The 12921-nt window shown below is 36.5% G+C and overlaps 1 protein-coding gene across 11 annotated transcripts in view; it reads right to left on the bottom strand.

Annotated features, from left to right (window-relative positions):
- RALYL (RALY RNA binding protein like) overlaps positions 1-12921 on the bottom strand; it is a 900595-nt gene that overhangs the window by 717566 nt on the left and 170108 nt on the right. The window lies entirely within an intron of this gene.

The following is a 12921-nucleotide window of genomic DNA, read 5'->3' as shown; positions in this document are numbered from 1 at the left end:
ACAGCAGTGAGAGGCCGGCGTACCACAAAAAAAAAAGAAACAAAGAAACTAAACATAATGCAAAATCAGTGGGTTTCTGTGAGGAGGCATGAGAGAAACGGATTATGAGGAACAGGAGTAGCATTCTATTCTATTCAATCTCTATTCTCAACATCACAGACCAGGTTGTGTTTGCCTAATAATTTAATTTTTCAGTAGTAGCACTCTTTGGGGATATTTTACCCAGAAATAATAATCTTATTAGTAAGACTCTTTTTCTCTCCTTTCTCTGAAACAAGGCATTTCTGCAACCTCTGATAATCTGAGACTTTTTTTATAACCTCTGATAATCTGATAACCTACTGACCCCAAAGCAACCCTAAGCTCCTAATTCCCACGAAGTGACTAAAAGGTACTGCCCTCATCCTGCTGCCAGGCTTCTGCCACTTTGCTCCTTCACAAATGTTGAAAATATTTCTGACCACTTACCCAACTGTAGTTTGTGTAATTTTTCAAGTCCTAATACATGGAGCTAGCCACCACCATCTAGCAGTACTGAAGAGTCTACACTGATAATCACTTGTAGCACACCTACTTTTTCGAAGCTGGGAACTTGCGTTGGTTTCCTTTGTTCCTACTTCTGTCCCTTACCACGCTAAAATACTAATTTTACTGAACAAATCATACGGCTTGCCATTTACACAATTCATGGGCAATATACACTGAAACACAAAACATCACGTTATGCATGTATGGATGGGTGTGGTGGGCGGGTGTGTGTGTGTATAACTTCCTGTGTTAGTTCTAACTACTCTGAAAACATCTTTAATTTACATGAAAATAATAACTTCTTATTCTTGAAAATCTAATTATTTCAGCAGATGATTCAGAAGGTTAGGTAATTCATCTTAGTCTTCTCAAAAGGTAATTAGGTAATTATCTTAGCCTTACCCCAATTTTTACACCTAACCAAGTTAAATCAGATTATTTCAGCTATACACAGTGAAACTGAATACTCATTGTCTTTTAAAACTTAATTCTTCAATGCCCACTGGGAGAAATACTGAGTCATTCCTTAGCAAAACAATATAAACACATACACTTGAAAATAAAATGATGACAAAGACCACTATTATTCAAAACTTGCAGGGTTTTGTAAAGCATCACTGTTGGAACTTTTTGTGCCCCATTGCTGTTAATGAAATTTGAAATTGATGGAATTAGAATGAAGAAAGGACAAATAAGACTCCCTGCTGAAATCATAGCTTGTGTTGAATGTTCAGTATCTGAATGTCTCTAATTCCTTCTGTTTTGAAATTGTGCCACCAAAATGATGTTCTATTTTAATCCATTATATTAACTGATTGAATGCTTAAATAGTTTTCTTTGGGAAGAAAAGGATTCATTGGAATTTTTTAATGGTTTGCTATAGGCTAATGTATTTTAATAGGAGAGCACTTTCTTATAACTATTTAAACTAAAGCATGTGAGAGATTAATATTTTCTATTCACTAGTGTCATTTGTTTACCTTGTTCTTTTAGAATATGAAACTCAGCTAGCTGATTTGCAGTGTTAAAAGGTTCTAAATAAATATACTCCTGACTTAAGAACATCTACATTAACATGCTTGAGTGAAAGTAAAACTAGTGATTAAAGGAGAAAGGAATTCTCCTGGAAATGTTTCTATAACCTACTATCCCGCTGACCTTCCCCAGTTCCCTTCATCTATCACTTAAATCTTGATCAGAAGATCTGTAGGAAATGACTGAACTGGACAGAAAGGTGTCTTCACAGTCAGAGAAGACAAACAACATGCAGAACCCAGAACTCCAATCAGGAGCCTTTACTGACAGAGAGTTGGGACACAGTCCCCTACAGAGGCTGCTCTCTTTTCCTTTGGCCTCCATCGATTAATTATTTTCCAAGAAAAAAGTTTTGTCCATCACAACTGTTAAGTCTGATACCCCTTAAACTTAGGTCTAGATTTTATTGGATTCCAAGATGACAGTGTGGCTGCAGTTCACGGAATAACCCGTGCGCTCTGCTCTCCATTTCTCAGCACCAGGAGCCCTCCTGTGCATCAGTAGAGTCACTGACTCTTTCTGTACAAAAGGCTGTGCACAGAAGTAGTGTGTGTCACTCCTGACACAAGCATTTCAGAGCATGCGCTTGATCCCTCAGTCCTCTCCTCCTCTTCACAGTGACCAGGAGGCCACCTTCCCCAGATGGTGCAAGTAAAAGATGGTGGAACCTCTGTCAGCCTGGCCCATGGGTGACCACATGAAGCAGAGCTCTCTGCAAACTGGCTTAGAGGTACAGTAAACATGAAACAAACTTCTGCTGTGTTAAGCAAAGGAGATTTCTGGGTTAAGTTGCTGCCACAGCATTACCTCTGATTAAACAGGCTTGCCCTTTAGAGATGAAGGTATTAATGGGCACCTGGGTTACTCTGCAGGACTCAAGACAAATGGAAAGGCTCAAATATCAAAATAAACATCTGCAGCTCAACAAAGATATTTCCATTCTTGGTTAGGGGTCTTTCAGATGAAAATAATTAAAACCCAGCTCAAACTACTAAAGGTAAATGAATGTACACTGGTTTGTTAAAGCCATGGGAACCACAGAACTGTTGGAAAGGAGAGGGTTGCAAATGGGATGCTTCAGGAACAAGAATCAGAGACTGCAATGTTGACAGGACACTCTCCACTTCTCACCCTTGTATCTCCATATAGGGTCCCTTAATTTTCTCTCTGTGCGGCCAAACTTTTCCCGCAAGCCAAGAAACAGGGTTCCTGACGGTTCTCAAACCTCTGCCACCAGAGAGAAAGTGACAGATGCATTCATGTCTTTTTGCTGTAATGTAAGAATCCCAAGGAAAAATATGATTGTCATAGCTGGAGGTAAATGTCCCCAGGTGGGCTAAGCAACTGTGTTCAGCAAGGGATGTGGTCTGTAGATGCCATTAAGCTTCAATGCAGAACATCTAGTTGGAACAGAAGCAAATCCAAAAACTGTTTCTAAAAAGAGGGCCTTTCTGGTCAGACAAAGCATAGACATGTTCAAAATCCATTATGCACATAAATAAAATCCAAAAATCTCTTAAAACTAAAGGTTTTGTTTTCTGATTCATTTGATGGCAAAACTTGACCTGATCTGAACTAATTTGGCAAACTAGGCATGAACTTGACGTGAAACTGTTGAAATTTGTTTTTTTTTCTTTTTTTAAACATCAGGGTTTTATTTTCTGAACACAATATTCTGCTTTTCTTTTATTAATAGTATTTTGATTTTATTTAAGTATAATACATGCACATGGTAAAAATTCAACTGCAATGTTTATTTGTGAATAGTAAATACATTTCAACATAGAAATATTTGAATGTAGAAATATTTGTAGAATATTTGAGTATGGGTTGCTGTCCAAATCCTTCTGGGGGTGTTATATGAAACATGGTATATGCATTATATTACTTTTCAGATTATAAATTCAAAAACATGCCTCTAAGGTTTTTAGATAAGAGACTTACACCAGGAATTATAATAGTACAAATATAAATATCCATAGAATAAATTATGTTATCATAATTTAAGAACACACATGTAATAGACACAGAGATCTATCTACCTATATCTATAATTCTCTTTGAGAGAGAAAGTGAGAGAGCACATATCCAAATAGATACATGGACATTTGTGTTTCTTACACATTTAACTTTCCATTGTCAGCTACACATTCTTAACAGGAGAGTTAAATATGTCAAGAAACATCAACTCAATACTACTTATGCACACAGTGCGAGTTTGTAACTTGCTGAAGTAAGGAGTGGTATGATGGAATCACATAGATTCAGAGATGAAAGTAATCTTAGAAATCATTTAGGACACTCCCTCATTGTCATATGAGAACATTGGAAAGGGGAGAGAAAAAGTGACTTCCTAAGCACAGAGTTGGTGATAGTGAGGTTCTACAATCTTTTTTTTTTTAAATTTTAATCAATGAAACACAGCTTTTTAAAAATTCTAGTCCACTGAGGTTTAAGCCCTTTCAATATTACATATTTGCTTAGATACCTTAACTAAATTATGAGCAAAAGGATAGGGAAAAATTATAGTGATACTGAAGTGGTCTTAGATAAAAGGTGTTATAAAAGTGTTATTTATTATCAAAAGAAGTATGGGAGAGCCTGTTATGTCTCAAGGCAAAATTTGCTAAAATAAAAATATTCTGAAAAATACTTGAGTTCTTCTATGATGATTCTAACCTTTGGATTTGTTAAGGCATCTGAAAAGTAGTAATTTTTTTCTTACAGATATAAACTATATTGAAAGATATGAAAAATTATGAAATATATAATGGTATATTATATGAGGTACATTTCTTTCCAATCACTATGTAGCTGGCTTTGTTTTCAAGAGAATTTCTGTAAAGTGTTTTTCCCCAAACTCCACAATATAGTTTACCCCACTTTCTGTTGTAAATAACCTGAAAGATTGCTATGTTTTGTCACAGACTCTATTTCCTGCTCCTCCCAAAAGCTCTCATCCTTTTCATCACTCTTGTGAAAATTTGCTTTAAAAGTAATAATATCTAGCTGTCATTATGGTGTTCATGGAAGTGGTGAGTTGTATACATCATGCAGGTGAAGAGCTGACTAGCCCCCAAGTTACTCATCTCTGATATCACTAGTTATCAAATAGTGTAAACATTTTCTTTACCAGTACTCTATCATTTCACCCCCAGTGGTCCAGATTCTCACTGATTGTTGTTGTTGTTTGCACAGTGTGCTTGCATTATCTTTCTAAGTGAACTTAAAACCTATGCTGCTTTAAGGTAGACATTATGGATATCCCATCTTCATTTTGCAGGTTTGAAAATTATATTCAAGGGCTTTCCTGGTGGTCCAGTGGTTCAGAATCCACCTTCCAATGCAGGGGGTGCGGGTTCAATCCCTGGTCAGGGAATTAAGATCCCACGTGCCACGGGGCAACTAAGCCCATGCACCGCAACTACTGAGCCTGTGCACTCTGGAGCCCATGCGCCACAACTAGATACAAGCAAGCACTCCGCAACTAGAGAAGCCCATACGCCACAATGAAAGATCCCGCAGGCTGCAACTAAGACCCAATGCAGCCAAATAAATTAATTGATTAATTAAAAAAAAAGAAAATTATATCCAGAGAAGTTGAATCATGTGCCCTCTTAGATCACACAGCTTTTTAATGGTTTTAGTGCTTATTAGTCATTTTGATACATACAAATTTCACTTTAACATACATACAATTCATGCTTCCAGTTTTGGAGACTCTGTCTTCCTATTATCTTTTGGTTAGAGGTAGGGTCTTCCCTCCCGCAGTAGAACCAGAACATTCCAGTTACTTGCTTGCTCTCTCTGGTTCCAGGCCTCAGAGCATCAACATGTGACTCAGGAAGACATCATCTGGGACTGTGAATCTAGAGCAAGTGACCCAAAGAATTAAGGGCAGTTAAAAACCAACTATAACCACAGCCACAGTGCGGCACCCACGTGTGATGTCAGTGCCAATAGTGTCAGTATGGTCAGTGTGGGGTCCAGTATCAGCAACAGAATGATCCTAGCCACTATTCCAATTGCATGATTTTGCCAAGTAGCTGTCTTAAGTTCCTAACCATTTCGAAATCTGTGGTTTCCAGCATTCCATTTAATTCTATGAGCTAAAAACTTCCTTCCAAAAAAATTCTTTTCATGGTTAAAACCCATATTTGCTCTCTGTTGTTTACACCCAAAATCTCTGAATATAATGTCAGTATTGAGTTAGCACACAGGCTCACCGACCCGTAAAGCTTTATTCTTTTTCCATCATATGTATCTCACTGCTTTCATAAAATAAATTTAATTTTCTAGGCCCTATCAGTGGTACCTTCCGCTGCCAATAATTTCTTTTTAACTGTTCAATTCTTTATCTCTTTATTTATGATATAAATTGGGTTATAATGACTAACATCAATTTTTTACATAAATAGCTTATAGAGTGTAGGCAAGGTATTGACTTTTGTGGCCAACATTAGTTTTGCAACACTGTAAATCTGTTTCATCCTACAGATGAAGAGTGATTTATAAGTAATTAATAAACTCTGGAAAAGAAAAACAAGTAGTGTCTATCTGTAAATGAGATAAACATTGGATGAATATATGAGAGACATATTTGTGCCTTCAATATGTAAGAAAGGACAGGTAGAACATTATGTAAAGTATAAAATGTATCAGAATGGTATATCTCAAAACTCCCAAACAGCTATGTATTTTAACAACTGACTGGAGGATAGTTTACCATTAAAAGGAAGACTAGTTAATAATCAAAGCGTAGAAATCGTTCATTTATTTACTTACTCATTCAGTTATTTGTTCATCAGCGAGCAGTTCCAAAAGCACCAAGCATGTTCCAGTTGTCAACTCTGGTTTATTACCTATGAAAGTTTAATAGTGCCTCTCACTGCCAGTGGACGTCTGTGCCCTGAAGTGCATGGGCGGGGGAGGGGGGGTACATGCATTGCATAGAAAGTTAAAAAAAAATTGAAAATTGGAGCTGAAGATAAGATTTTCTCTAAATTTCTGTATCCAATATATGGTAGACTTTTCTAAATTATATGTTAATTTATCTTAAAATGTGGCAATTAATTTTCCGATGTAACATTTTAGCAACATTTTAAAAGCTTAAACTGAACAACTAGAAAAAATTATGAACTGAAGAACTGGTGTGAAATGTACTTTCTTAGTAAGTATTGTTTGTAAAATTTTTAAAATGCAAATCCATGTTTTATAAGTTAGCATTTATGAAACTTAAGATTTATCACAACATACAGACTTTTTACTAACATAAATATTATTTATTTTTGTAAATTCAGGATCATTTACTCTTTTAGTAACTTAATTTAATTATAACAGTAAACGACATTTTATTTAATACCAGATCACATTCACAGTTTTAATGTTATTAAACTCCTAATATTTTACTAATTGGGGGAACAAGTAAGCCAATGTTATATATTAATACACTTCTTATTTTCCTCCAGCTATGTCAATAAGTTGCAATCAAGGACTTTTTAAGTAGGTCATATGCTACTTCATTGAAATATTAAAATATTTTAATTTTAGTTTCCATTAGAGGGTTATTGTCAAAGCTGTTAGAGATCTGTATTGTTTATGAACATCATTTGCTGGTCACAGTATAATCCATAATACTTGATTCCTTAATGTAAGCCGCATTGGATGAACCTTAGGCTCCTAGTAATAAAAGTAAACTTTATATATTAAAATGGCAACCTCCACCATTTTCTCAGAAGTGATGGCAGGTGGTGTGTAGACGTCCCCAGGGGGTGGGGCAGGTGGTAATGGTATATGCATCTTATTTGGTCTTTTCCCCTATCAATCACTCTCACTCTCACTCTTCGCTCTCCCTCCTCTGCCTCCCACTTGCCCTGCCCCATGTGAATGGCTTTAGGTTAGGTACTGCTACTCTGGTTCTAGAACTCAGCCCCCACCATCCTCTTTGGTCGCACATTTGTGTTGTGTATTTGGCCCTTGAGGGCACCTGAGTTTGAGAACTGAGAGTTACTACATAACAAGACTAAACATAAATTGGAACAGAGTGTGAAAAACAGAAGAAAGACTCTCCTCTTGCCTTTAAGGAGCCAAGAATTCAGTAGTAAAAACAAACAAATACTACTATAGAATACAAAACAGCGGTACTCATCTATATTCCACACAGACATATCCAATGGAAGGGGAACATTTCCACCAGTATCGGTAATTGCTGTGCTGTGATTTTTTTTTTTTTTTTTTTTTTTTTTTTTGGCGGTACGCGGGCCTCTCACTGTTGTGGTCTCTCCAGCTGCGGAGCACAGGCTCCGGACGCGCAGGCTCAGCGGCCATGGCACCCGTGTCCCCTGCATCGGCAGGTGGACTCTCAACCACTGCGCCACCACGGAAGCCTTGTGCTGTGATTTTTGCAGCAGTAGCAGAGTAAGTTCTCTTGCTGTAAATCAAAATACGTAATTAAAATCTCAGGGCGTTGGGAGGTGAAGAAACAGAAGCAGAGGTGAGCAGTTAGAAAATGCTCCTGAAGTGATTCTTGGATGTCTCCCCTTATTCACCTAGCTCTACCCTTCTCAACTCCTCCTCCGCCTCTTTTTGAGAATCACAGATGTAGACAGGGTTAAATGGAATCACACTGCAGGGAGTTTGTCTATAAGGATAACGATACCAAAAGGCTTCCCTGTCTCAGGGGTGGTTTTGCACGGTGCCAGCCTGGAAAGGCTGAAAACTGAATCTCCCGGAATTCCCTTTCCTTTGTGGTATTGGGTTAGGTTGGCCATACAGGAATATACACGATGTTTGGAAGGTGGCGATAAAGCATCACTCATTATCCTCAAGAGATCTGTGCACGGTCCCACGAGCTGCTGCATTTCACTCCCTTTGTGGCTAATTTGATGGCACCATATCGCACAGAAAAGCAGCCAAACTGGCAGTTCGTTCAAACTCACCCTTCTCCCCATCCTCTTCCAGTTCCTTGGTGTCCTGAGTGAGGTGTATGTGCAGGTCCCTGATGAAGGCCATCAGTTTCTTCAGCAAATAGCCAACAACACTGAGTTTAGGTGTAGTGACAGATGGACGTGGCTTCCGGTTTGTCCTTGTGGGTTCCAGAGTGTCCTCATGGCTCCCAGCTTGTCCTTGCTTTATCTCTGCTTTACGTCCAGCTGTCCAGTTGACTTACAAGGACAACATGCTTGTCATCACATGCGTAGGTAGCAGCTTTCCACAGAACTTCTTCACCATTAATTAGTGTTTTTTTTGGATCCCTCAATCACCCCTTTTCAGATCTTTATTTTCCCAGTGTTTCTTACAATTGTGAAATGTTTAATCCCAATAATAATAAAAAAAATCCCTTAGTCTAAACCACTCATGGTGGTTCTGCTTTCTTAGTCAAGCTCTAATTTATATTATATATATGTATATACACACACATTTCATATATATATATATGAAAGCCTTTAGTAGTAGCCTTTAGTAGCCTCAATTCCTGTGAGACTGGCTAAAGTGCTATTACCCAGAGAGGAAGAAATCCCCCTAGAGAGAATAATTAGGGACACATGAAATGTTGAGATGTCTGAAACCATATGATCCCGATAAGAACAAATACCCAACTCATGCAATTCCTCTCTGTACTTAAATCTTGGTGCCTTCCCCTCTGTAGCAAGTCCTATGCTGATACTTTGCTACCAGTGATCTATATTCTAAGGAAATGTAACTATCTTCTGATTGTATCCTCTGCCTCCAGCACTCTCTGGCATTTTGTGTCTATTCAAGAATTACTTACTGAATGAATGAAGGAAGGAATGATGCAGTGAATGAATGAATGCTAAAGGCACTTTCCATCCACTGAAACTTCAACATAATAATGTTCACTGATTCTCTACTACATTATTATGCACAGTACTTGTTCAATTTTAAATAGAATAACCTGGAAGATAAGAATTATTATTGGAATTTTACAGATGAAGAAACAGAGATTAAGTAAGTATCTTGCTCAGAATCACACAGCCAGTGTATGAGAATAAACTTGTGTTTGTCTCACCCCAAAAGCAGCGGCTTGTTCTGCTACATCAGGCTGCCTAGCAAAAGAACCTCCTCTCTGGCAAAGCCTCACACAGGCAATTTTATCTTGACTTCCTCACCCACCCATCTCCCAGGAGCATGTTCTCCTTCCAGGGTCAGTTATTACTTTTCATTGTTTGTTTGGTCGGCTATTCTCAAACACAGTTTTCTGCAGATTTAAAATGCCATCTGGTCCAGCCTTTGATTCCTGCTTCTCCCAAATTCTGCCTTGTGAGTATGACTCAGCCTGACCTGCTTCTGCTTTCCATTTTAAACCTGGCTAAGAATGACATCAATGGATAAAAAAAATTAGTCATTGGCTTTTCGGGTGAGCTGTGGCTTTGGATTTCTTCTTTGATGTACAGGATATGTGACGAGATTCACTGCAGCTCTGAAGCAGCCACGCCGTCAACTATGGCAGCAAACCTAGTCCTCCTGTCCCAGTTTCCTAACTGTCCAGTTTCTTCCAATGACTCCCTAGTGGGTGTACTCAGGCCACTTCCCAACTTCCTGGTTCTCTGTGGCTCTGACCTGGGTGCCCACTGCCTCATTTCCATCGCAGCCGCAGGCTTGAATATTGGAGTGCTAGAACACAATCCAGGTAACTGGAATATCAAACCTGTATAACTCCGATGGAATATTTTCACACAAAGTGAGGAGTGGGGCTTATCATGTCACTCAGATTAAAGGCACAAATAATTATTTCATATGTATTCTGAAATCACAGTAAATACATTAGCCCATTCACTGCAGAACAGCCACATCAGCAGTTCAGATTTGGTCTTTGTTGTGGTTGTTGAAATAAGTTCTTAATGTGCAATGCTCAGTATTATCTGAGTAATACATTACAGTAGACATGAACCAAGTTTCAATATTTCCTCTTTGGAACGAATTATGCTTATTTACAAGTTAAGAGTGGGTAGTTCTAATTACTTACCCTGTTGTGAGTTTTAATGACTGACTTTAAGCTACAGAGGGTTTTCCAGCTATTATTTCCTTTAGAGTTTCTAAAAGCAACAACTCTTATTAATGTTTGTAAAAGATAATGTTGGGAAAAAGGTAATGTTAAAATCAAGGCACTCTATAGATATATTTAAGGACAGGAAAAGGTATTACCATTGGAAAAACTGTACATATTTTCAAGCACAACACAAATATTGTAGCAGTATTTAACTGAACTATTTTAAAATAGTGGCAATTATACTTCCTTACATACTTTTCTAATTTTTAAACCATAAAATTACAATTTGAATATACAGTCTGACATAATTAGAACTATGCACAGCTTCTAAAGCATGCATAGGAAAGGAAATGCTAATCCACTTCAAGAAAAACTGCTTCTTAAAATGGCAAAACACTAGCATTTTGTATTTTTCAGGTTTTTAATTTCCTGTTTTTGAGAAGTTGTTGAATGTAGGATAATATTTTGGCCCTGATTCACTGTAAGGACAAGCAGTCTGGAGACCTGACTCCCTGCAGAACACAGTGAGAATTATCCAATGTCATTGTCCTCTACAGATTCATAGAACTGTTGCTGTGAAAAAAACATGGCAATGAATCTAATTCATCCTCCAACTCAATGCCTGCCGGCATATCACATACCTCTCTAGAGAGATCGAAATGTATTCTATTTTTAAAGATTTCCAGAAATCCCATAACCTCACTCAGTAAATCCTTCCAGTGTGCAATTACTTTCCACACCAGGAAACATTTCCTTATATCTAACTAAAATCTTTTATTCTATAGTATCTTTGTGCCCCCTGCTTCCTCTTGTCCTATTTGCAGTCAAGATTAGGAATGGATGCTTTCTTAAATATATATATATATATATATATATATATATATATATATATATATATATGAATCACTTTGCTGTATACCTGAAACTAACACAATATTGTAAATCAACTGTTCTGTATTGTCTTATTTATTGGCGTTTAATCTTCACTGGAATGAATAACTCATTATAACTTTCTTGAACATTTCAGTGTCTCTTTCACTAGAAATTTCCTGAATATTTCAATGTCTTTTACAAGTAAGTAGTTTTTATGTTAATACAATGTCTTACAAACTTCACAACAATTATTGGATTAATACAAAATGTTCATGTTTATCATTTAGCACAAGTGCTTACCTGGGAGGGTCTCAGAAAATATTTCTTAGTAGTTTACAGGAGTATGGGGTTTCCAAACTCTAGCATTAACTGAAACAAGTAAACCCTAAAAAGATCAAAGAATATTCAAATAACACCTCCGTGCTCCACAGCAAGAGATGAACACACTACTTTAAATTGTATTTCATTTTCATTAATTTAGTTTTAATAAGCCATACGTAGCTAATGACTACTGGATTGCACAAGGCATGTCTAGTAAATACAACTATAAAATTGTATATTAGAAATTTTATTTGGAAATTATTAAATTTTAGAAAGTGAGTTTATGTTTTTTATCTTAGAGCATATCCTGTTACTGCAAGAGTGAATTCAGATTCTAAAAGTATCCATTTTGTGTATACAAACTGGGAAAGTCTGTTCTTTCTTTTATTATATAGTTATTTTATGAAATTAGTATTTTCCAAGTGTCAGACAAAATATGAAAATGTACAGGTAGGAATACTAGCTATCATTAAAAATGCTTCTATTTTAAACTAAAATAAAAAAAATGATTCCTGAAGATAGTTAAGAACACTAAAGATTTAAATATTAAACTCATGTATAAAATAAGTATATTGTAAGCAGAATAAATGTTTTCTTACTTTACTACAGCACATTTATCTTTGAATTTACAAGTGATTCATTACTAATCCAGCAGCTAATTCAATCCTTCATTCTATTCACTTCACAAGGATATATGGTTAATTTAACAAATGTGGTTTATGCTGATTCAGTAGAAACCTACAAGATAATAGCATTAAATTTTGGAAATTTTTGTCTGGGTTTGTTTGCACTTTCAAACCCTGTCTCAAAATAATTTAAGGATTGGTACCTTATAATTCAATCTCTCACCCCCACCTCCATCCCCTAGGAAATAAAATTACAGTTATATACTGTGAAATAATAATGAAAAATAATATTTCCTTTAATTCATATTTAATAAAATTGATTAAATTGGTTAAATAGTATATATATATATATATATATATATATATATATATATATATATATACCTGTAGATAGATAGATAGATACACACACAAACATATCTTTTCATTTTTTCATTACCAGGTTCTATTTCTAGCATCTGTATTCTTTTTATTTCCAGCAGTTTAATCACCTAGTCCTCGTTCACCTCATAACTGAACTACTTCAAC

This window comes from Phocoena sinus, chromosome 17, assembly GCF_008692025.1.
Source record: "Phocoena sinus isolate mPhoSin1 chromosome 17, mPhoSin1.pri, whole genome shotgun sequence".
Lineage (NCBI taxonomy): Eukaryota > Metazoa > Chordata > Mammalia > Artiodactyla > Phocoenidae > Phocoena > Phocoena sinus.
Note: the sequence above shows the minus strand (reverse complement) of the source record. Positions and strands in the feature narration are given on the sequence as shown.